Raw genomic sequence first — 26,659 nt, forward strand, 5'->3', positions numbered from 1 at the left:
AACTATTCATTAGAAAGCCCCTTAAGCTCATCAATTGATAAGTAGGAGATAATTTCCATAGCAAGTCAAATTGTGATATTGTTATGAGGATTTAACTGTGTGATTTCGAGTCAAACTCATTGACTATATTTCATGAGTAGTGATTCAACATGAATCCATCTCTCATGAGAATAAATGGAACACTTAGCACTCATTGGATCTAGGTGATGCTCATAGGGGTGAAGCACCGAGACTTCTCGGGAGGTCACCCATCCTAGTACTATTCCAGCCTGAGCATGCTTAACTACAGAGTTTTCTCCATGGTTAAACCCAAAGATTGCAACCCCATTTTCGAAACCTTCACCAAGTTTTGTGCCTTATGAACCATTCATTAGAAATCCCCTTAAGTTCATCAATTTATAAGTAGGAGATAATTTCCACAACAAGTCAATTTGTAATATTGCTATCAGGATTTAATTTTGTGATTTGGAGTCAAACTCATTGACCCATATTTCATGAGTAGTGATTCAACATGAATCCATCTCTCATGAGAATAAATGGAACACTTAGCCTCATTGGATCTAGATGATGGTCACATGGGTGAAGCACTGAGACTTTCCAAGAGGTCACCCATCCCAATAATACTCCAGCCTGAGTGTGCTTAACTATGAAGTTTCCTCCATGGTTAAACCCAAAGCTTGAAACTCAATTTGCAAAACCTTCACCAAGTGTTGTTCCTTATGAACCATTCATTAGAAATACCCTTAAGCTCATCAATTGATAAGTAGGAGATAATTTCCACAGCAAGTTAAATTGTGATAATGCTATCAGGATTAATTGTGTGATTTTGAGTCAAACTCATTGACCCATATTTCATGAGTAGTGATTCAACATGAATCCATTTCTCAAGAGAATAAATGGAACACTTAGCACTCATTGGATCTAGGTGATGCTCATAGGGGTGAAGTACTGGGACTTCCCAAGAGGTCACCCATCCCAGTACTACTCCAGCTTGAGCACACTTAACTACAAAGTTTCCTCCATGGTTAAACCTAAAGCTTGCAGTCCCATTTGCAAAACCTTCACCAAGTGTTGTGCCTTATGAACCATTCATTAGAAAGCCCCTTAAGCTCATCAATTGATAAGTAGGAGATAATTTTCATAACAAGTCAAATTGTGATATTGCTATCAGGATTTAATTGTGTGATTTTGAGTCAAACTCACTGACCCATATTTCATGAGTAGTGATTCAACATGCATCCATATCTCATTAGAATAAATGGAACACTTAACACTCATTGGTTGTTGGAATCAATAAACCTTTGACCTTGATCTCTAAAGAGGGGAAGCTGCCAAGGAGTGTATGAACCGAACTTGTCGGATCTCCATGCCTATGCCTTGCTTTGTCCTCTCATCTCAGCTCCAAAGTTCATTCGTGCTCCTGCATCTTTGCTTCGCATTAATAAAAAAAGGGAATTTTTACTTCTCCATGTACCAATTTTTGACAATAATTGAGAATACTAAATAAATAATAAGCTTAAAAACTTATGCAAATTATATATATATATATATATATATATATATATATATATATATATATATATATATATATATATATATATATATATATATATATATATATGTTTAAACTACTTGTTAGAATTTATTTTTCTATAGTTATTTAATTATTACTTTTTAATGAAATCATTCCTACTATATCAATATTTTTTTTTATACCTAATTAGATTATATTTAATACTATAATTCAACTAAATTTATTTTCCTATAGTTATTAAATTTTATATAAGATCATATTCTACTATAACTGATAAAATTATATTTACTAATATAATTACAACTAATGAGAAATGTTGGCCACTACACGACACTTGTAATTTATAATTTCTATGACTATAGATAAACATATATTAGTTTGTTTATTCATGGTCATTATCCATAGCCATAATGACTATTGATAAAATGCTATAATAATAGTAAATGTCGTCCTATACTTCTTTCTATTTATTACTCATTGTGTCATCTATTACATGATGATATTATTCATATTTTTGAGGAGCTCTCATTTGATGATTTTGATTTCTATTCATGCTTATTTTTATATTTAAATATATATTTTTTTCTTAAAATTTAATATATAAAAACTTTAATACTACAATTAGCAATGCTAAACTATACAAAATATGGAGATGAATTTAGTAGTTCACTTTCCAACTATTTAATAGGATAAAAGAACTACTCATTCTATTGCTTAAAAAAATATTTTTATAAGTAGAATATTATCTTTTATAGATATATAAATACCTTCTTAAAATTTTATGAAATAAAAATTACATTGTAAATGAAATATTATCAACTTAAAATTATCAAATCATAAGTAATGAAATATTATCACTTTCTATTATCTTATAAAATAAATTAAGAGAATCTTTTTTTAAAAAAAATTATTAAAAAACTTGTATAAAACAAAAAATATCAAACACAATTATTATTTTTTATTAACAAAATTATAACTTTCTATATTATATTAAAAGAAACTTTCTATCTTAATTTTATAATCCAAGGTTACATTCTATTAAAATAAAATATTTTGCATTATATTTTTTTCACTTGTAAATTATTTGATACTATTTTAATTTTTAAAATTCATGTCACCTAATATATCTTTCAGAAAACTCTAAAAATATAATAACTTTCTTAGATTGTAACATTTATATATTTCATCAATTTTTGTATCTTATAATCCTGCAAAACACTTTCTAAGGTAGTATTTTTTTAGTTCACAAAATTTCATGTTCTTTGAGCTAGAAAATTAATGAAAATTATACATATCAAACCTCTATCATTCTTGGTTGTGATTCTTAAAAAAAAAATTTAAAAAAATAGTTCATATAATATTAAAATATTGGTTTAATTAGATTAGGAAGATACTATTGCATTCATTAAATTCATTTTTTCAAATAAATTGACCAATAACATTTTACATGTTTACATATTTTCTTTATTTTTGAAGATTTTATAACTCACATTTTCATCTACGCTAATTTTTATTTTGGGTAGGGATAAAAATCAATTTCTGTCAACAAAGTATATGTCATGTCATTAATGACACTTAATATAATGAATTAATAACAGCTTTACCTTTTTACAATTACTACATATAACTAAATCTTTTCACAATATATTAAAAGATGTCATTTCATTAATGACAACTTTATGTCTATAATGCCCTGCCAAGGGATCCAAAAGAATTAACATAAAGTTTTTACTAAATTTGCCAAACATTTTTTTTAAAAAACAAGAAAGATAAAACATAGACATCAAACACTTAGTAGCGGAAGCAATAACATACAATGATGGGGACACAACCCAAGAACAGAATGGACACAACAGAAAAGGGAAATTGTATTAACAAAAAAATAAGCTAGTACATTGAGTACAGAGAAAATAAACTTCAAAACATGCCCTAAGGGCTTACAATAGCATAAATGTGGAGATAATTTCTCCTTTCAGTACCTCCTCTCAAACTCCACTCCGAACTGCCTTTTACAATGCCATAAATCTCCTTAAATAGACTCCGAAGGGTTAAGGACTAAGAGTACATTCTAGAAAGTGCTAGTAGGCATCCACCGACCAAATAGAAGGTTCCAGAAGCTGCGTTAGAAGTCGGTGCCAATCTAGAAGAATCCAGAAATGGTAACCGAACTTTCGGGAGGCATAACTTTTGAACCGTAGCTCCGATTGACGAACCGTTTACATTTTCGAAAAGCTCTCGAAGCACTCTATAGCTCTATGGACAGCTTCACTCATCCCCCATTTTTGGCCCTTTTCAAGGTCATTTAATGCCCCTAACTTGACTTTGAAGCATTCTTAGGAGGTCTCCAAAACTCAAAAAACTGCAATAAATTTCAAACCGTGGGGCCTTTGGACCTAATTCTTTTTCTGGAATGCTCTAAATTACAATTACATTCATCTAGCCAATTTACACCTCCTAGTTCACCAAAATGATGGCTCAATTACGTAATCCTATTTTTTCAGAATTTACACGAACACTGATAGTGGAACTGTGAGAGTTGGAACCTTTATTTGACCCAAATGGGTATCCAAAAATGAAAACACATGAAACATAAACTAAGTATATTTTTTGGGTGACACAGGATTGCCCTTATACCTCTGGATGCTCCTGCATCATACAATCAACTATAAGCATACATAATAGGTTACATTCCTTAAGGGGCCCATGACGTTGAATCACATATAAAATTAATTAAAGCTAAGTCTATCAACTATCCCATCCACATGAAAGAATAATTATAAAGTCTAATGTCCATAATATACATTTGTTCTGAATGCCTCTTGGAAAATGAAATTTAGAATGCTCAATCATCCACTATACATCTCACAGGGTATAAAAGGCTTAAAAGAATATACATATGTAGAAACAAAGATACATCCTCCTCCCCAAATCCATGATAAAAAGTACAATAAAATAAATGAAACTAATAACATACATGATACATCCATCCATCATAAAAGATATATATACATCCCACATGAAATATAACCATTCATTGATGATACATAGGTAGAATGAAAGTAAATGTAGACAAGGAAGCTCCAACCATGGTAACTATGAACGGATCTCAATGGTAAGAGTAAAAGGTACTACCACCTGACCGCGTGGAATCTAAATGGCCCACTCCCACCACACTAAGGAGATAGTCTCAAGTCCCAAACATGATACCAAATCACATATCACAAGTACTCTCTAAGTACAGGAAATCCTAAAAGTATTCTAACTCAAAGGTTCCAAAATAGATCGACATCTAGGCCCAGAGGCACACAAAGACACGTAGGAATCTACTATGTAAGCAGGCAAGTGTCATCGCATGAATCATGCTCAAAGTTACTTGAGCAATCCCTTAGGACTCCCGAGTCCCTAGTGATCCCACTACAGCCAGTAGTATCCTCTTGTACTGATAAGGCATAATACATAATGCAAGATCGCAACCAAGCATTCACTCTACTCCCTAGTTTGTACTAGCACTCGAGGCATGGGTGAGAACATACAATTAACTCTTATTAGGTTCACTTTACTCTCATTTAGTGTAATGTTATCACTTATTAAACAACTTACAATGAGTTACCTTGGCAACTACTTAGGGCCCTGACCCCCATTGCAAGCCACTTCCCAACACTACATATAGATTACCTACCCTAAGCTCATGAATCACAAATCAAAAAATCATAGTAGAATCACCTCAATCCTATACACATGACTGGAAACCATCATAAATATTATAATAATAATCACATTAGTTCTCTATGAGCAACTGGAAAGCATCAAAGATATATCACAATACCTATCGTTTCTTAACAAGCAACCAGAAAGTATCCCAAAATAAATCATAATACCCATCAGTTTTCAACAAGCAACTGAAAAGTATCCCAAAATAATACTAATCGAAGACTCCAAAAATGGTTAAGTCAGAAATCTCATAGCGTAAATCTTGCTATCCCACAAAGGCACTAAAAATAGTAATCAACAATATAAACACACTCAACATAGAGCATACCATCACATACCATGGTTAAGAAAAAGTAATCAAGATCGAGATCAACATCATAACATCACAATCACACAACTGTCGAGCCTCTGGTAACAACCTAAACTGGTCAACATCTAATCAACCCCAAAAACCCCAAAGCATAGACAATGCATAGAAAACATAATAGTCTAGTAGTTTGGTTTGATTTTAATAACCATAAAGTGGAGTTAAATGTAAGGTTTTCATTTTTCATTTTAATGCATGTTCTAGGTAGATGAAGAATTCTGAGTTTACCCTACAATTAACCCATTTTAATATTCAGAGAGTAAACAAAATTACCTCTATTAGTTAGAATCAATTTTCTAGAATAATCTAAGGGTAAACTATTTATTTAATTTATTAAAATAATTATTATTGATAAAATAATTTACAATTCTATTAAAGGTTAGAATTATTAATAATGATCAATTAAAATTTATAATTCTATTAATGTACCTTCATTATCAATCAACTTAATTAACTAATATTTATTAAATTAATTAATAATTATCAATAAAATTATACGTAAACATTTATCAATTATCTACCAAATTTTTAAAAATTATATTTAATACAATTAATAATAATTATACATTTAATATTTAATATTTATAAATATTATTTAATGAAATTAATTATAATTATAAACTTAATATTTAATATTTATAAAAATTATCTAATAAAAATTAATATTAATTAAAAATTTAATATTTAATTCGTATTAATTAACATATAACATTATAAAATTAAACTAAAAAACATAACTCAACTTACCAGTACCTGTGACTATTTAAGTGTAGGCGAGCCTGTCGTCGACAGTGCCTGCTGACATGACAGCAGGAACTGCCGTGACAATACCCCTACTAGCATGGCAACAGGGCCTATCATGCGGCAACCTACCTTCCGATTAATGAGGTAAGAGGGGGGGGGGGGGGGGTGGGTAAAACCCCCTCCCCAATTATATTTTTAATTTTTTTTAAAAAAATATTTATTTTAAATTAAAAACTTTAAAATAAGTCCCCCAAATGTGAAGCAATATGTATTTTATTTTATAATAAATTCTCACTAATAATAATAAAATAAATAATCTTTATTTTATTTTAATTTTGTTTAATAGCATTTGCAAATATAATCTGATAGAAGAATTACTATCAACCATTCGAATTTCTAGTATAGAATTTTCTTTTCTTTAAAAAAAAAAACCTACCTAGATTTAATTTTTTTAAATTCCATTTTAATTCAAACCAAAATCCTGATTTAATTTCCAAATTTTTGATTCTACTGAGGGAGGATTGCAATGATATTTAATCTCCCATAACCAGATGAAAGCAACATGCATGCCCAAATTCTAGATTACAAGATTGAAAGATTCCTCATAGAAAATTATTTAGACAAACATTAATAGACACAATGAAGCAGGAAAGAGAAAGAACGTATTAAAGTATGCAAAAATCACAAGTGTCTACCTAGATACTGATGCTAATCACTACACCCCAAAAGATTGAAGAGAATTTCCCCCTCATAGAACCTTCTCCCTTCCGAAAATTCCTTCCTTCTTCAAAATTCACAGTCCCTCAAAAATGAACCCTTCATTGGTGATAAGGAGTTCTCTCTTTAAATCGGGGCACTAATTGTGTGTTCACCCGAGAGGACTCCTTGCTTCCAAGACTCGAACTCTATATTAACTTTCCTTTATCTTTCTTTTATTTTTTCTTAATCTTTTCATGTGCATTCATGAGTTTATAAAATTACTTTATTTAATTTTCACTTGACTTTTTTTTAATTAGTTTATCACTTTTCAATCTCAGTTGCACTTTATTAAAATATCTTGATTAAGTTCACATGTTTTATCTTTTAAATTAATTTCTTCTATTTTAGTCTCATGCATACATCATGCAAACTTAAAACTTCTCATAAATTAATTTCTTTTCACTTGTTAATTTATTTTTGAAACTTAATTGATAAAATATTTATTAACTTAAATAATAATATTATTTAGCATTTATTTAAAAATGAACTCTAAATATATATTATTAATTTAAATAAATATTATCATGTTCTAAATATATACTTATCACTTTTACTTTCAAATTTAATTCTTTTTATTTAATTAATTTTTCAATTAATTAAATATAATTAAATATCATAATAATTTTCCATTAAATTAAATAATTAATTTAATCTTTTAATTAGACTTAATTAATAGAAAATACACCAAAGACTCATAAAGTAAAATATGAAAACTCATCATAGAAAAACACATACATAATCAAACTAAAGGGTTGTAATCATGAATTAATGTCATTCGATGCATTTAAAGGGTACTTGACTCAGATACTTGTCCTAATTTTCAATTAGGACAAATGGCTTAAAGGTTTAGGATTTGGACTCAAGAATTTATCTCCCCTCTCTTACCATTGAGATAAATCAATAAGGTATGCTCATCCTGGCAATTCAGGGAATTCAATACCTAGTATCTACAACCTACATAAAATCCATGCATGTATAAACACAATATTCTAAGCTAAGCAAGCAATGGCAGGAAGTGGTACATCATGTAGATCATGACTAGCAGGTGACTATGAATCCCTTCCTTAACCACATCAGAATCACCATACATAAAGAAAACAAACACACACACACACACACACACACACACACACACACACACATGCAATATGGGTTAAGTATCCATAAGAAAACATATATGACAGTAAACCATCTAACTAATCATCATCAATAACTAAAAACACTGTAATAATCATCATGCATACATGAAATATAGAGTACCTAGTAATCTCATCATATAATAAATAGAATCTAAAACAATATCTGATAAACTTAAAACAATACTACTAATCATCAAACATAAAACTGGCCTAAAAGAGTTCAGCAATGATAAAAAGTGTGACTTAGGGGTAGCTAGTACAATGTCATTCATTAATAACAACTTTATTTTTTAAAATGGAGCTAATTAGATTTTTCAAATTTATTTTTTGAATTGTGCATTTTAAAAATATAATTAAGTTAATAAGCATCATTTATTACAAATTTTTAGTTAATAGAAAATAAATTATATTAATAAAAATCAATAAGGTTTAAAAAATAAATATAGATATGGTCAATTTTACACAAAATGGTCTTACATAATTTTCACATGTAATATATATTTAAAATTTATTAAAATTTTAAATTATTAAAAAGATTTCAAATTAGTGATGTTTGTACTGATATGTTACTTATTGCAACAATAAGATGGTTATTTAAAGACATGCTCAAAACAAGCTTAATAATTTTTTTATCACAATACACCCAACACATTATTCAAAACATAAACTCAACAAAAAAAATTGAAAATAAGAGAATAATTTCAATAATAGTACATGCACAACTTGTTTAAATGACGTGTTTCTAAGAAGCCCCCTCTGTAGACTATAGTCTAAGCATTCACAATTTTCCCCACTCAAATCACAAATCCCTATACATTTTTGAAGATCTAAATGCATTGCACTATTGACACAACTTTGACGCTTTGTATTACCTATTTTAAACACAACCCTATCCACAATCTCTCACCATAGCTATAATATAAATCATAACCCTAGCCTTCTTGTAAACCTAATATAATGGTAATTATGATGAAACCCTTAAAAGAAGACATAAAAGAAAAATTCCTAATCATTTCAGAAAATATCTACAAAACATAGGAAGATGAGTTTTAAACTTAATTAAAGGGTCCATTCACTTAAAATATAGTTTAATTATAGAATTTGAATTTATTAGCATGCACCATAAATGTTTCTCAAATATTGAAAGTTTTCATTACTACTATTAAGTTTTAGATGTAAATCTGAAGTTTAATTTTAAAATTCAAAAATGATTTGCATTCAAAATATAATAGAAATGTTAGTTATATTCTTTTAAACAAATGTTCTATACATATTTAGATTTCAATTTGAACTTTAGTTTAAAATTGTTGTTGATTCATTTAAAATTTAATAATATATTTTAATTTATAATTTAAATCGATTTACAAGAAAAAATGAAAAATATAATAAAAATGTTAGTTATTGTACTAATACTTCTACTCCCTATGTTTGACTTCAATTAAAATTTATTAATATATATTATATAAATAAGCATTATAGATTAATTAGAATTCGGCCTAGAGTTATAATTATGGTAAGTTTTCTAATTGATCATGAGTCACATTCTCAATTTTTTTTTGCAAAAGTGTGCAAGCCATTGTATATATATATATATATATATATATATATATATATATATATATATATATATATATATATATATATATATATGTATGTATGTATGTATGTGTGTATATACATACATACATACATGCATATATATACATATATATACATACATATATATATATACATACATACATACATACATATACATATATATACATGCATATACATATATGTATATACATATACGTATATACATATACGTATATACATATACATATATCTATATACATATATATATGTATATATACATATGTATATGTATATACATATGTATATGTATATAGATATATGTATATGTATATACGTATATGTATATACATATATGTATATGCATGTATATATATGTATATGTATGTATGTATGTATATGTATATACATATATGTATATACATATACATATATATATACATATATCTATATACATATATGTATATGTATGTATATATATGTATATGTATGTATGTATATATATATATATATACACATATATGTATATACATATACATACATATACATATATGTAGATACATATACATATATGTATATACAGATACATATACATATATATATATACATATACATATACATATATGTATACATATATGTATATACATATACATATATGTATACATATATGTATATGTATATACATATATGTATACATATACATATATGTATACATATATGTATATACATATACATATATGTATACATATATGTATATACATATACATATATGTATACATATATGTATATACATATACATATATGTATACATATATGTATATACATATACATATATGTATACATATATGTATATACATATACATATATGTATACATATATGTATATACATATACATATATGTATACATATATGTATATACATATACATATATGTATACATATATGTATATACATATATGTATATACATATACATATATGTATATCTATATATATATATATATATCAAGCATGATTCAAAGGCTCAACCGAGAAAGAACCAACAAGAAAACCTGGGATCATTGATAAGTACAAAAATTTTGACCATCAAAATTTACATATAGTATCCTCTAGGAAGATACATAAATATCATATTTACAATGTAGCCCAGGCATACACCTCATAATGTCTGATTTTTTTAAATAAATTTCTTGGACCATTGATTATCCTTCCTCCATCTCTAAATTTTTTGGATCACCAACCACTGTTGGAAAACACCTAGCCAACCTATTCAGCTCACCCCCTAGATTCCAATTGAGCATGTTATCCTCAGGAACATGAACATCCTAGCTAGAAAGGATGCTCAAGCCAGAGGCATTTACATTTGAGGAATCGATGTGCAAATTTGCAACTTGTCTATCAACATCTTGTTGATCCTGCACAATATCATATTGGGTTGAAGGTGACCAATCCAATGTGCCACATGAGAACTAAGGAAGTTGGGAATTTTTTGAGATGGCTAGCAAATCAAGCAAAATCATACCTAGTTCTCTATGATCTTTCTTCAAGATGATAACCAAGAGCACGAGCAGAAACTTGCAGTGCAGTCTTCATGTATCGAAAGCTTTGTTTCTCGAAAGATCTTTGAAGGGCTTAAAAAAACTATAAACTCATGCTTCATAAGAAGCATCAACGTTTCAAATAGTCCCCCCACTAAAGCATTACCAATCCAAATATCATAATGCTACATTCCAGTCTTTAGCTTATAGTCCTCCCAAAATTGTTGTTTGGTAACTTTCAATGCAAGAACTTCAAGAAGATGTGTAGATTGTGAAAGATCCACAAAATTTGACAAGAAGATAGAAACAAAATTTGATGGATATAAAAAATGCTTAGCAGTTGGAAGAAGAATTTATTCCCCTGAAACATGCTTGATTACATTCCATATAGTAGGAGAATTGATTATAAACATCTTTTCAAGAACAAGATCAAATACACTCGATGGAAATACATTCTCATCCAAATGAGGTTGAATCCATATTTTGTAGGCTTTTAGTGAAATCACCCAATAGAATTTATTACAAAAGTCACACTTAACACATACATCCATAGAGAAGACTAAATATTTTTTGCATGGTGAGCATTGGAAAGAGAGGGAAGATATATTTTTAGAATTCATATTTTGTTCAAGGCAGGATTCTCAAGAATGTCAAAATTAGGTCCTTGGTCACGAGAGGAGGATGCTCAGGGATCTTTAGGTATGGGGGACCAAGTGAAGAAAGCTGACGGGGACCCAGTTGCCCCTCCCAAGGTTTTGGATAAGATTTCACCTATCCCCAAGGTGGGCCTTCTAGGATCTACTAAATGGTCATCACTTTTTGGAATTAAGCCTACAGGTAAGTCCTCTTTCCCAGTGGTTAAGATTCTCCCTAATGTGGAAAAAGGATCTTATACTATTTCCATTCTAGATGAGCTAGTGGATCATAGCATATTGTCAATGACATTAACTCTAATGGGTAAGTTTATAGGACCAAGTCCAAATATTGATATTACTAGATCATTCACCAAGAAGAAATGGGATCTCAAAGGACAAGTATCTGTTACAGTTACGGCGAAGGGATTCCTGTCCTTTGATTTTTTTGCTCTAGAAGACCTCACAAACATATTGTGTGAGGGTCTATGGACTTTTGGACGTTCCACTCTAGTTCTCCAAAAGTGGACTTCAAAGATGAATATGAATGATTTATTCTTTGTGCAATCATCTGTATGGGTAATGCTTCTAGAGCTTCCCCTAGAATTTTGGAATGAGGATGTTTTTGTGGGGGTAGAAAATTCCTTTGGGGAGCTCTTATCAATTGATCTGACTACAACCTCTAGAAGACACCTCAACTATGTTCATATTTGCATAGGTGTAAGGGAAGGAGTGGACATGCATGAAGTTGTGACAGTCCACTCAAAGTTGGGAGTGCATGTTGAAAAACTAATTTATGAGATGGTGCCTTTTGTATGCTTTCACTGTTTATAATCTGGGCACAAGGCAAACCATTGTCCTAAAGCCAAAGTAGAGAGGAGCAAGAGTAAACCTACCACTAATTTAGGGAAGGTAAAGAAATTGGTCTGGAAATAGAAGAAGACAAAAAACCCAGAGAACCAGGTAGAGGCTGAGGGAAGAAAAAGGCCTTCGAGTAGGAAGGAGAGATAAGTAATGCAAATGGTATAGAGGTATAAGAGTCAAAAAATAGGGTTCAGGAGAATGAAACCCATGCCAAAGCAGTGATAGACAAAAATTCATCAATTATGCAAGAGCAAGGAGCCAGTATTTTGGGGGATTTTGGATTAGGAGGACAACCTAAGGATAATGTTGCCCCTCTCAGTGTAGGAAGTAAAAGAGTACAGGTGAGCCAGTTAGAAGAGGAGCAAGAGACAGTGGAAGAGGTGAAGGATCAAGGGCTCTTATTAGACCTCCCTATGGTTCCTCTAGGGAATCTACCAGTTTCCCTTGATCTAGGGTTGAAATTTTTGGAACTAATCAATAACTCTTCCCCAGAATAGATTTCAAAATTTGAAGAATGGATAGATAGCTATTCTCAAGAAAAAAAAAAGAAATTAGACTATGGTTAAAAAGAAGAACAATTGAGATCATCCCCCAGTGTCACCAACAATGACCAAAAGCAGGTTTAAAGTTGATGTTGGGGTAAAATCTAAGGCACCAGGTAGAAAAAGCTTGAGCTAGGTAATGCAAGGGGAGTCCAGAAGGAACTTGGAAGATGGGAGCCAGAGAACCATTAAGGAATGCTCTATTAAGAAGAAATGAAGATTATATCTTGGAACATAAGGGGCCTAAATGGTACCCATAAACAAGAGACAATTAGGAATATGGTTAGAGACCAACAACCTAATTTTTTACTGATCCAAGAAAAAAAAAAGAGAAAAGACATGACAGGGAAGTTATCTTTCAATAGTAATATGAGTAGTGAGGCCATAGACTCAGAGGGAGCTATAGGGGGGTGCTTACACTCTTCAACAAAAAGGCTTACCATATCTCCACAATTCTCAATGAAGGTAATGCTCTCCTTTGTAAAGTTTTTCATATCCATAGTAGAGACATTTGGTTTCTCTTAAATGTGTATACTCCCAATTCCAAGAGGAAAAGAAAGGTTTTTTGGGAAAAGATTAATGATGCCATTCAAAGTAGTAACATTAATAAAGGTATTATTATGGAGGATTTCAATAGATCCCTCTCTCAGATGATGAAAAATCTGGGGGGCTAGCCCTAGATCAAGATAGTAAACTAGATCTTTCAAATTTTATCAATAGATTGGCTTTTATGGATGTTGATCTCTCAGGGGGGCGATTCACTTGGTCAAATAGGTACTTTGGAGGGGATTGCATCCAAGTCCATCTTGATAGAGCCCTCATCTCTCTAGAATAGATGTAAACTTACATGTACAAACTCTCCCTTCTCCATAGAGTTGGATCAGATCACTCACCCATCTCACTCTCATTTAGCCCTCTGATGGCTAGACAAAACTTCCCTTTCTTCTTTGAGAAGATGTGGACTTCCCACCTAGATTTGTATACTAAGATTTCATCTTGGTGGAACATTGAGGTGGAAGGTACAACTATGTTCAGGATTTCTCAAAAATTGAAAAATGTGAAAAGAAATATCAAAGCCTAGAATAAGACAAACTTCGATCATATCTTCTAGGACAAGAAGAAGATAGACTAGCTTTGAAAAGTCCAAGAGATGATACATCAAGAAGGGTAGAATAATCAGAATATAATCAAAGAAAGGTTGATCTTTTCAGAATTCCACAATATCATAAGTAGGGAAGAACACTTTTGGAAGCAAAGGTCCAGAATCAACTGGCTTAAATAGGGGGATCGAAACTCTAGGTTCTTCCATCTATCTACCTTAAAGCACCAAGCTAATAACAAGATTTTGGGTATAAAGAAGGGCCAGGCCTTGTTGAAAAATGATAGTGAGATCACAGATGAGGTAGTGGAACTCTTTTCATCTCTTCTTTCTAGGGACTCTTTGTTATCAAAAAAGGACTAGGAGGAAATTTTGGCTTCAATTCCCAACCTATTACAAAACCATCATAATTTCATGATAAAGGCAATTCCCACTATGCATGAAATTAATCAAGCCCTATTTTCACTCCCAGCTAATAAAGCTCTAGGGCTAGATGGCTTCCCCACCTTCTTTTTTCATATATATTGGGAGGTGGTCAAAGGGGATGTGGTGAATGCAGTGCAAGAATATTTTGGGGCTAGGAATCTATTAAACTCAATGCTACTTTCATGATGCTTATTTTGAAAACCCTAGGGGCTGATTTGATGGATAAGTTCAGACCCATTAGTCTTTGTAGTTCTTTCTATAAAATCATTTTGAAAGTACTGGCCATTAGGATTCTTAATGTGCTCCCTTCGATTATCTCCCCACAACTAATAGGCTTTATCCTAGGAAGATAGATCCTAGACTCAATAATGATGGTTCATGAGGTGATCCATTCCTTAGAGGCAAGGAAAAGGGAGGACTTCCTCCTCAATTTGGACCTCTCAAAGCCTATGATAGGGTGGATTTGGACTTCCTTAAGGCTATTCTCTTGGCTTTTGGATTTGATGCCCAGGTATGCAAAATTATTCTTCAACTAGTCTCCACCCCTTTTCTAGTTATTATAGTTAATGGTGCTCCCTCTAATTTCTTCTTCCTATCAAGAGGGCTTAGAGTGGGTGATCCTCTATCCCTTGTTATATTCATTATTATGGAAAAGTGTATTAGGAGGTTATTTTAGAGGAAAAGATAGGAAAGGACCCTACATGGTATAAAGCCCTCCTCTAGAGAGGTTTCTTTCACCCATTAACAATTTGTGGATGACACAATTTTGGGCAAGGAAGCTATGGTTCAGGAGGCTAAAGTGTTAAAGAACCTACTAGACATCTACACAAGGGGTATTGGCTAGTCAATCAATTGGGAGAAAAGTTTAGTTTTCTTTGTCAACACCCCAAATGACTGACAAAGAAAGATTGCTTGAATTCTTGGATGTGGACTAGGATCTCTCCCATCTAGTTATCTTGGAATGCCCCTGGGGTTGAAACCTCCAGAATCTTTCTAGAATGGAACTATTGATAGATTCAATAAGAAGTTAGTAGTTTGGAAAGGAGCCACCCTTAGTCAGGTAGGAAAATGCATCCTAGTAAAATCTACTCTCCAAAACCTCCCAACTTATGCTTTAAGCCTATTTGGGATTCCTATTAAATATGCTGACAGAATGGAAAAAATTGAGAGGGATTTTTTGTGGACAAGATTAGAAGAAAAAAAAAGATATCATTTGGTGGCCTAGGATAATGTCTACCTCCCTAAATGCTATGGTGGTTTGGGTATACAAAATATCAGACAACTCAATAATGCTCTGTTAGCAAAGCAGATATGGCACATTTTTTAGAGCACTAGAGAGTGGAGGGATATCATGGTGGAGAAGTACTTGAGAATGCCTTCCCTTAGCTTTCTATTTAGTAAAGTTGATATTACACAAGGATCCTTTATCTGGAATGGGATTCTCAAGGAAATATCTTTGGCCAAATCAAAGGCAAGGTGAAAAGTAGGGAATGGTAAAGACATACTTTTTTGGCAGGATAATCAGGTAATTCAAGGGCCTCTCATAGATTTTTGTAATTATGAGAGATGGGCTAACTCATGTATAAGAAGATTTGGATAGAAAGTTAGTGACTATAGGAAAGACTAGGGATGGAAAGATCTTTCCTTAGTATCACAAGACCTCAAACCTCTAATGATTTTATTGAATGCTATGACTTTAAATAACAAGGGGGATGAACTTGTTTGGGGGGACAATACCAGTGGGTTATATTCAATTGCTTCTAGCTATTTTGTGCTTTGGAACAGGATGGATAAACCAATTTGGGCTAAGGCTTGGATGATTGGTCTCACCCCTAAAATCAACATCTTCTTTTGGTTGATGTTACAAGATAAAATTCTTACCCTAGACAACCTGGATAAGAGAGGTTAGTATATTCCTAATAGGTGTAATCTTTGTAAGCATAATCTGGAGATGGTTAACCACATTTTTATTCAGTGTGCCTTTTCCTTAGATGTTTGGGAACTTATGACCAAGAGCTATGGGGTCAGCTGGTGTAGACCGGCCAACATCCAGGATTTCTTCAATCAATGAGATTGTTTGCATAAAGGCATGAAGACACAGACAATCACTCCTAAACTATTCCAAATTTCTACTGGGGAATATGGAAAGAGAGAAATAATTGAATCTTCAGAGAAAGGGAAGCTCCTGCCTTTGTTCTTGTAGATAAAATAGATAGTACTATGAGAGAAAACTATGTTATTAGAAAAGGGTGAAATATTGAAGGAGTAAAAATTATGGAAAGGAAAATGGACAAGGAGGTGAAAAGATAGGAGGAAAAGTGGTTTTTTCCCCCTAAAGAATTGCATAAAGCCAACTTTGCTGGCGTAGCCAAAGGGAACCCAAGCCAAACTAGTTGCAGGGGAATATTCAAAAATTATCATGGGGTTGAAGTAGTGGTCCTATCCTCTAGGGACTTAGATGAACCATTATGCAAAGGTCAATGCAGTTCTTCAAGCTATCAAGTTAGCTCTTGCTATTGGGATTGAAAATCTTTGGTTAGAAGGAGACTCTTTAAATATAATCAATTGTTTAAAAGGATGCTCTCAGCCTTCCTGGACCATTACTAACATGGTGGAGGAGATTCGATTGGATTTTGAAAAATTCAAAAGGGTCCATGTAAGCCATGTGTCTAGAGAGGCAAATTCTACTATGGACTAGTTTGTGAATGAGGCGGTGACCAAAAATACAATGACAATGTGGAATAATAGAGAACTTTCTAGTGGCTATGAAAGATATTTTAATGTTGTAATGAATCTAGGGGAGTATGAAGGTAATCTTGAGTTAATAATGGAAAGATATGTAAGATGGTGCAGAAGACAAGATTTTAATGAGATTCATGGGAAGGTAATGAGATACCATCATTTCTTGTACTTTTGGCATGTTTTATGGGTCTCATTTGGATCTTCCATTAATAACAATATAGACAAAAATGATTTTGTGAATTGAATCTTTTAGAAAGTAGAAGATTGTGAAGGGCCAAAGAATCAGTGTAAGCTTTTCACACAGGAGAGCAACATGGTTGGTGAGAGGAGCAGGAAGGAGCTTGCTAGGGAGGTAGAAAAATGGAGAAAGAGAAAAAAGGTCTAGAACATACTGGAGAAGGGTAGAATAGTGAGGTACATCAAAAAACTCCATGGTTCTGATAAGGAGATTACTAAGCTCATGGTGAACACCTAGAAGGCTGGTCACATTAAAATCTATGGGGTTTCACACCAGGTGAGTATGAAAATGATTGTTCTTGTCATGGAGATTCCTCAAGATGGGATAAATTTTTTCAGGGGCAAGAAAATGTTGACAAATGCAGTGAAAGATTTCACGAAGGATGAGGAAGAGAGGAAGAAGTTAGTGAAGGTTGAGACTTATTACAAAATGGATTCAATTAAAAAGCTGTGGAGGTATGTCTTAATGGCTATCATTGAATTTATTTCCTTGGATATGAGATTTGACAGAGTCAGAACACACCACTTTGTTTTGATAAACCACTTTATACATGGTGTTAAAATTTCTTTTCTTTTCTATGTATTTACTTCTTTGAGCAAGAACATTGAGGGTTTCAAGAAGAAACCCAGTGCAAACCTGGCTCTTCATGAGGGTTTGCTCCTCTAGTTTATGAATATATTAAGACCTAGACTATGGGAAAATCCTTAGGCCACTTTGGGTATGCTTCAAAGGACTCTGAGAGCTTGAATTATTTTGACTCTGAGGAAAACCAAAGCCTGAAGGAAGAGGATAATACCCCCTCTTCAGGTAAGAAGCCAAAGTGGGGTGAAACAATTTCTCCCTCCACTAGTAGAGTTCCAAGTAGGAAGAGTCCTAGAGGAATAACACCCATGCCTGAGAATAGGGGGAGGAGGAGTATAATGAGAATGAGGAGGAAATGGAGTCCAAGGATGAGAAGAATGGAGAGCATGTCACTATTCTGCCTAGCAATTCCAAGAAAAGGAAGGCTGAGGAGGATTTGACTTTGGAAAGGAAAGTGATGAGACACCTAAAATTCTTGGCCCTCCCCCTTCCCTCTCTTCACCCCTAGGGAAGATAGAGGAGATTTTGGTGGAAGATAGTGGAGAGGAGTTAATGAAAGAAAGGAGGAGGTAATGGAGAAACTTCAATATTAAAACTGTGAAGATGGGGATCGTCAAAGAGAAAGTACTTGAAGAGAAGGAGGGAAAAGTTAATTTCGAGGAACTCATAGACCCAACTTTGGTTGCAATCTCAAAAAATGTAAGGGAAATAGGGCTTAACCTACTCAATAATGCCAAAAAACAACATGATAGACAACTTCCTCTCAATTAAGTGGCTTTTCCATGAGATCGAAGAGCTTAAGGAGAAAAAGGGCCAAGAGGAAGGCCAAAGGAAGAGTAGCAACCAGGGTCTTCTAGTTGACTAGGAGGATCACCTTTCTAAGGTCGATAAAAGGGTCCAAAGGATGGAGATATCAAACCAAAATCTTGCCAATTAGTTGATCACCACTCTAAACATTCTCAATGAGAACATCAATAGCTTGGGTGAATCGCTGAAAAATGTGAGCATTGGTGGGGAAAAAGATGAAAGGGCCAATGAGGAATCCAAGTGGATTGAGGGGGAAATGAATGAGACAAAGGGTTCAGTGAAACATTCTAATGATTAGAACCAGGAGCGTGTGATCGAGGAGATGTAGAGTGCTTATGAAGCAGGTGAAGCAATGGAGGATCTTGATAGGAAGATTGAGTAGTAAGGGTTTTATTTCCTGTCCTGTCCTATCCTATCCTTTTGTTGTTGGGTCTTTTTAGCTTTTCCTTTTTGGTTGTTGACTTGTCCTTTGTTATAGAATTATTGGGTTAGGGCTTTATTTAATATTATGTGGCCAACTTATTTGTAAAAAAATTTGGGTTTCAGGATCCCTGTAAACCCTATTTTTCTTAATAAAAAACATATACATCCACAGGAAATGCCATCTCAAAGCAATGTGATATTCTACTACTAATGCCAACATATTTAAAGAGGCAACTTGTACTTTAAGATTGCAAAAAAATAGCAACTTGGGTGAATTTAGTGCAATCTAATATCAATTGATATGAAATAAAACTAGTCGATTAGAAACATAGTTTACCATGTATGAAGCCATGTGAAGTAGGTACCCCAAATCATATGAGCATCACACATATCCTAGTAATATTTTCAAACTCACATGAAACCACATTAGGAAAAGATATTGACAGTGACATATAAATCAATTGTGCTAGCACCACCTATAATGACCTCATAGCCCTAAACATCTCATCATACTAATAGTTAGTCAGTAATTCATGTGAAATCAAATTATTAAGTAATTCATTCTGAGTAATAAAAGGCTCCAAATGAAAAGTTAAGATCTATATACCTTTGCACCCAATATTTAACAGAAAATATAACACTTTATTACCTTCTTGTAATGTGTGTGACAAGCATACATCATCAAAATAATCAAATAGTTTCCATGTCTAATGTAGGATATACTTAAGCTTCCATGAGAATATATGCCGATTAGTGCAGGCATGGATTATTACTGAGAATATCCTTCTAAATGCAATCAAAGAAAGCCACCCTTTTTAATCAAAGATTAACCCTACAAATAGGGCATGAGCCTTTGCCATATTATTTGTACCATCCAAGAGTGAATTAGTAGTAAGAGCTGAAATTGTTCCCTTCCAATCTCTAATACATGCATCGAGACCTAACTTTCTTGGATTTCCCCTAGAAGCTCCATAAAAATTGAGCTTAAAGTATCCTTTAATGGGTGGAATCCAATGAATAGTAGATCGATCAATTTTGTCTAGAGCTTTATTGTTTAAACCTCATCCTATTGGTATGACTAAAGACTTCCATTCTTGTAGAGTCGTACTATCCCATGTGGTAAAAACTAGATTACTTCTACCTCTATTGATGATTACATTAGTCACCTTGTAATTGATCATTCAATACTATCTAATATCCTATCGATTGAAAGAAAACCTTTTTGGAAGATTCACTTGTTTCTTTCCCACTAGATGACCCAAATCACTAATATTGGGGTACATTTCCATATGTTGGAAAAGAGGGAATTAGAAAAGAGAACTGGCCTAACTTGAAAGATATCCCAAATCTTATTTTGAAGAGGAGTGTTTTAATTTAAATTTATGAGGGAAAACATCAAACAATGTTGTGCAAAATGACAACTTACAAGTAGGTGGTCAACCATTTCATTTACTTCATTGGATAACACACATTTGAAGGTAGGAGCAATGTGCAACCTCTCCAATTTATCACTTGTCAGAATCCTATGTTTGATTACAAGCCATGAAAAACATCCCACTTTTGGTAAAATAACATGGTTCCAGAAAAAAGAATATGCACAAGATGGTAGTTTATCTAAGCCTCTACATTGAAGGAGCTTATACCCTTCTTTTATTGAATAATTTCCATCCTTTGTTAGAACCTAAATGAGGTTATCTTCTCTATTTGATAAATTATATACATGTTTATTTTTTAGTATATCATGGAGTATATCCCTATCTTATTGAGGTTAAGGAAGATGATCCAGATTCTTCCAGTAGACTTTTCCTAAGTGAATACAAACTATAAGAATAAAGTGGCAAAGTTGTATTCCCAAAAAAAAAATTTGACACTGAAATAACATCCTGTGTGTTTTGTAAAGAAATTAAAGGGGGTTGTCCATTCTAGGGATCTCTCCAAAATTTAATCTTATCACCACTATTAACTTCTCACATGACATACTTGAGGACAATATCTCTTGATGCCACCATGAAATCCAAAATTGTTGATCCCTATGGTGGATCCAAAGTTGAGAATATTCTTGAAAGCTCATTATCATCAAATTTTATCATAGCATTCTCAAAGTTTATTACAACATAGTGAGATATTATGATCATATGCAATTATACATTAAAGATTAAAATACTTTATCTAATGATGATCTAAGCAAAAACCCTCAACATATAAATAACCTAAACCCTACATAGGTCAATAACAACCATAACCATACCCCAAAAACTAACCTTATCGCTAACAATGGTCCTAATTATGAGATACCTCTAATCATAACTCGAAGCCTAAACTTGATGTTATCAAAAATATCCATCACCATCCTTAACTATGAAATACCCCTAAAAATAATGATAATCCAAAACTTAATTATCTTAATCATTTTTCATGACCTTGATCCTAACCATAAGTCTATCCCTAACCATACCTCTAACTCAAAATCCAATTCAAATCCTAATATTCGGCCTACACATTATGTAAATGCTAACATTTACCATAACTCTTACATTAGCAATAAAAATAACACTAGCTATTATGCTAAATGCTAAATCATAATCTTGAATCCTAAGTCAAACCCTAATCCAAAATGGTAAACCCTAACCCTAAATGGTAAACCATGATCCTAGATCCTAAAAAATTAATCTTAAGCTTAAACCCAAAATATTGAATCCTAATTCTAATCTTAGTTTTCAAACCCTAATTCTATCCCTCATAAAAATGCTAAACCCTAATCTTAGATACTATACCCTAAATCATTTTTACCCTAATCATAGAGTTTAAACCCAACCCTAACTCTAATATAAATACTAAACCTAATCCTAATTGTAAAATCCTAATTTCAAATAGCAAGCCCTAATAGTTTATAAAACCTAAATCCTAAATTATAGTCCTAAATTCTAAACCTACCACTAACCTTAATCATAAATCCTAACCCTAATTGTACATGCTAAAGCATAATCATAAAATTTTAAACCCTAATATTGAGCCATATGTTAAATCCCAATGCTATCCCTAAACCTAAATCTTAACCATAATATTAACCCTAACCAAAATACTAACCATGATAGAAATGCATATGCTAACCTTAATCTTAACCATAACTCTAAATCCTTGCTTTAAAACCCTTATTGCTAAGCCTTTATCTTAACCCAAATCCTAAATTCTAGGTCTTAATACTAAATTTGTTAGATCCTAACACTAAATGCTAAGGAATAGATCCCAAATCCTAAACTAAAACATAGTCCTAATTTCCAAGCCCTAATCCTAAATACTAAATCCTCATCCTAGATGCTAAACATCAAATCCTAAATGCTAAACCATCATACTAGATGCTAAACCTTTAATCCTAAACCCTAATCCTAAATACTAAACCTAACCCTTCTTGTAAACATATTCATAAGTGATAAACCCTAGTAATAAAGTCTAAACCATAATTCTAATACTGATTATTAAATCCTAATCCTAATTGTTAAACCCTAATCCTAATCCTAACCCTAAATTATGGCCCTAATTCAAGATGTGCCACTAACTAATAATGCTAATTCATATCTTTAAAACAAACCCTAATCCTAAATCCTAATGCTAAACCTAGTCTTAACTCTAGAAACATGAAAAATCTAAATTTAAACATACAAGCCTAACAATAACCATAATCATAACCCTAAAGCATTATCTTAACCATAATCCTAATCCCAATGCTATTCCTAACCCTAACCCTAACCTAAACTCAAATCCTAACTAGATAACATTGAATAAACCCTAACCCTAACCATCAGATAAACCATGACCCTAATTATAACCCTCACAACTAGCCACAGACAAAACCCTAGTCCTAACTATTGTATAAACCATATTTATATGCATAATCCCAATCTTAACCTTTAGTTTCCTTATTGTAACTCTAACCTTAACCCTAACCTACATACATACATACATATACATATACATATACATATACATAAATACATACATACACACACACACACACACACACACACATATATATATATATATATATATATATATATATATATATATATATATATATATATATATATATATATATATATATATATATATATATATATATATATATTGGTAAATGATCAAATCCTTATATTATATTAGATAAAAAAAATAGGTTATAGAGTTCTCCATTCAAATGGGCACTGGTAGGAAAGAATGGAGTGAAAATGCCTCATTTTTTCGGAAAGCAAAGTCTTATATTATACAGAATATAAAATTTTCAATACCCAAGTGTGAATACAAGTTCAAATTATCAAAATAATACACAAATGGGGAAAAAACTAACCAGAGAGTAACATCCAGGAGGAAGGGACCAATGAGTACAAGAAATAAAGAGCAATCCACATGCAAGACCAGGTAAACAACCGTAGGAAGAGAATAGATCTGTTGCAAAAAATTATAACATCCAAAGGGGTTAAGAAGCATGAGTTAGTGATAAAATAGGAAGGAAAAAATGAATACCATGATAAACTTTGGAAATTTCTGATTAGGGTCTTAATGATAGCTGCCATTACCTTTTTGGACTGTATAATCATATAATGGTGTTCCATCTAGTCTTAATTTTTAATTAAAGATCAATTCAATATTAAGCCAAAGGTTTAACTATAATTTTCTTCTTTATACTAATATATTTGTTATGAATATTAGCTTATTTTGAAGATTATCTTGATTTGTATTTGCTTTGATATTTTGTTACCTAGTAATTTTCTTTACTGATTATTAAGATGGAATTGATAAATTGGTTTGAAGTCTATAATTATTTTTTGGACAAAATATTTTAGAGTACTCAAAATTTATAAAAACCCATATGAGCCTTAGAATCCCTAAGAATGTTTAAATGCTAAAGATAAAGAATTCAAGATGATTGTTGAATAAGGCAAATGCAGAGTCAAACTATCGAGTGTGATGTTTTAGGACCTTTTGAAATAAATAATCTGCAACCTATTCTAATAGAATGAGAACAAAAAAATCACTTGAAGATTTAGTAGTTTGAGCGATTTATCCTTATATGTTATGAGGACCAATATAGATATTTGAGTCAAGTCATAAAGGAATACACCATTGAAAGGGACCAACCCCAAAAACCCACATCGATCAAAAAATACATATTTAGAGTAGAGAAAGAAAATAGTATTATCATGAACTATATATTTACATAAGTAAGATATCTATATTCTGCCAAGTATAGAAGATGCCTTAATCATATAAATAATCTAATCACTACTTAGGGAAAATGAAACAAGCCTAACCAGTATATAACCTGATAAGTAAACATCTAGGGCCACACCCAAAAGCCTCTTCATGGAAGGGAGTAAGAGCCACCACACTTAAAACAAAAAAACCACCATAACTAGGCCCTAGAACCTGATTACTCTCTAGACACTTTCTTACCAAAGACCATGATGAAATATAAATCTCCCTAATGTTTTTTTCTCGAGAACTAGGGGGAAACTCGTAGGCATTTCTAATACAATAGACTTGTCAAAATTAAGAAGAAAACATTTGACAACATCCATGTTAGAGAAGTCCACATCTGGGTGAATATATGCATCAAAGGCCTGAAGGTAAGACAAAAGAAATTCTATAATAGGATCCTCTTTAATGCCTCTCCATCATAGCAGAAATTTCTTGCTAGCTTCCATTATGGGCCATTCTCAAAAGAAGAGGATATTATCTTGGATGACCAAAGTGGGGTGCCTAGGAACAATTGCAAGCTTGAAACTACCCGATTGGTGTGCCATGTAGGCTTCTAGTAGTAGGATTTTAAGTTTCTCATCGATACTAAAGGCCACTTGTTCTAAACCTACTAACCAACTAGGGTCAAATAAGTTATAGCAAAGTCTTATTATGTCCCATTTCTCTACTTTAGCCCTGTCTAGGCATCCAATCCATGTCCCAAGGATGTCACTATTGTTGCACTATGAATAATCATAGTTGAATACACCTTCACCCAAAACCCTACTGACAACAACCCTACTCATTTCATCTATGGGCTTGAGTAAATGATTCCATCTCTTAGGTTTTACTATACCACAAAAAGGCCATGGTTTGAACTTTAGAGGCATGACACAGACATATATTATAATCCATGAAGAAGACTACCCTAAACCAATTTTTAGACACTATGGGAAAAATGTGGTGAGAAGGGGACCCAACTCACATTTATAGAATAATAGTGGAGTAGGAAAGGATCTAGAAAGCTAGGTGATGATGCCATTTCCATGCAACTGGAATATTATTCATACCACTTGGAATCATAATTAAAGTAGTTGCAAAGATCACAAGATCTCAAGGTGATAGACTCATATATGCTGAGAGATGTGAGCCGAGACTCACACCAATTGGGATAATCATGGGACCAAATGCCAAGGGAGATTTATATAGAGATCTAAAACTTATAATTATCATCCCTAACTAACTATGATTAAACAATAGAATGTTTTCTCTATCTGTACCTTTATTTGCTAAAATGTCAGCTTCTATAATACCTTCTTTAAATATATGTGTAAATTTTCTACAAATTTATCCAAAAGTCTAATAATTTTTTCTAGTCTAGAATTTAGTATCCAATTAGGAGTTCTTACTTTTCTAAGCACATTTAGGATGATTTGTGAATCTCCTTCAATTATAATTTTCTTGATTTGTAGGCTAATGCATTGTTTTAGACCTTCATGTATTGCTTCTAATTATGCCATGGTGTTAGAGACTATTCCCAAGGGCTTAGATCTTTTTATGAGCCAATTTCTAGATTCCTCCCTAATTATGCACCCTAGTCCTGCTATTCCTAGATTACCTCCAGAGGCTCTGTCAAAATTATATTTCTTCCAACCTTTCGATGGAGCTTCCCATTTGCATTCTTTTCTGGTTATGCTATTGTTACTTTTGC

The sequence above is a fragment of the Cupressus sempervirens genome, chromosome 2, assembly GCF_028749045.1.
Source record: "Cupressus sempervirens isolate cs-2001-9-10 chromosome 2, ASM2874904v1, whole genome shotgun sequence".
Lineage (NCBI taxonomy): Eukaryota > Viridiplantae > Streptophyta > Pinopsida > Cupressales > Cupressaceae > Cupressus > Cupressus sempervirens.